A 2045-nucleotide genomic window follows, 5' to 3' on the forward strand; every position below is an offset into this window, starting at 1 on the left:
GATATATCTTGTTCATTGTCGCTTGCCTCCAATTATTGCATCTATGCTTATTGCTCTTGGAGACTTGTACATATTACTTGTGATGCACGCTTGTTTACTTGAGCCTATTGTCTTTGGTTGTAGTCGCATCTTATGCTTTCATACCATGCCACATATTGTTCTTTATTATGATAAGCATGATGAAAACACTTGTTGGGTATCTTACCACCCGAATGATAGGTGTTGCATTTGCACTAACCTCATTTATTTTTCCAAGTGTTTGTCATGTTCTTTCATTTTGAAGGATTCACAAGGTGGCACCATCATGAAACACCTTGGTCATATGAAGGCGTACATGATGCACAACACCTACATTTTCGACATTCTCATAAAGGTGAACTCATTCCCTTTGAGCCATTCTCAAATACGCATATTGGATGGGTCATTCTTTCATTGTTGTCTCCTTCTTGTTGTCTACATGATACATCTCGCGAACGGAGGAGCGACATTGGAGTTTGGCTCGATGGACCTTCAAGTTGAGGAGCGCTCGGACTTATTGGATGCACCTTCGAACCTCCACTCATGCCACGACATTGAGCATTGGTACACCAACACCTCCATATTTGTTGATTGTGCTCACACGTGTTATGCTCGATGGACATATCATACACATGACAAATTTGCATCTTATGCATGGATTGACTCATATTATGATCGGATTGTTGCATCTTGTCTTTCTATGTCATCCATGATATATGAGCTTGTGCACTTTCTTAGCAAATTTTTTGTGATCTTTCTTGATGGAATATTCATACATCATGATCATATTGCCCATCATCAATTGCATGATCACATACTCATCATGAGCATCCATTGCCCTATTCATGCTATTGATAAACCGTCTCTCCATGACATCATTTTGCACCGTGGTTGCATTGATCACATTCACAATACATTTGTGTGCACAATGAATGCTTTTGCTCCCATGAATGCTTTACATCTCATTAAATATCATCTTGCTAAGCTTCATGTATTTTGTCATGAACATTCTTGCTGCACGGACTCTGTAGCGACCCGACCTCAAACGGTCAAGCCTCTGTGTATCCGTGCCATCCCTGGATCGGTATGCTGGCACACATAGTACATCAATGTATATATCAAAGTGCAATCACATGTATAAATAACATAAAATTGATGTATACCTCATAAGTCTCAGGGGAAACAAACATAAGGGTGTGGAGTCCATCAACGCCAACGGCAAGTTGAGTGTAGACCGTAACCCTACAACGTAACTCTTACTCGTCGTAGAAAATTCCTGCAACATAAGACGTTGCAGCCCTGTAGGTCAGTACATTGAATGTACTGGCAAGTCACATCATAAGGATAATGAACCTATTGTACATGCAATTTGGCTGGTGGAAAGTTCTAAGTTTAGTTTTTTTTCGCATAAAGCTAGTGTTTCCCAAGAATAAAAGATATTATTCTACCACTACTGTGTAGCATAGGATGAGTTGGTAAACCCAACTCAATCCATTCCCAAAGTTTCATTTAAAACCCCACTGTTTAATTAAGAGTGATGAGATCTCCCAGCATTTCCACTACTAGATGCTCAAGTTGTCCGTAACCGGGGACACGGCTAATCGATTAGGTTTTAACACTCTGCAGAGGTTTGCGCACTTTTCCCCACAAGACTCAATCGCCTCCCTTGAAGTTCTCGCACTGCCTGGCGTTTGAGAACAGGATGACCGAGACATAGTCTTTTGAAAATGTTCCCCCTTAACCCACGGATAGGCCGGTACACCTACATCATTCTACATCTGCTAGCCCATCCCGGAAGGGGTCAAACTAACTACTCAACTAAGCCAGATCCCATATTGGCTTGTGGCTGCACACGTAAGCTTCTAGACATGAGAATACGATTGATCTCTTTGAGCCTGGGCGGCCGACCACTAGTGGTGCACCACCATGGACTAACCATGCATGCTCCCACTGTACTTCGCCGCCATTCAAACCAAATACCGCCCAGGTAGTTCATTTACAAGTCTTGGTCCTGATTACTACTTTGT

This window comes from Triticum aestivum, chromosome 7A (genome assembly GCF_018294505.1).
Source record: "Triticum aestivum cultivar Chinese Spring chromosome 7A, IWGSC CS RefSeq v2.1, whole genome shotgun sequence".
Lineage (NCBI taxonomy): Eukaryota > Viridiplantae > Streptophyta > Magnoliopsida > Poales > Poaceae > Triticum > Triticum aestivum.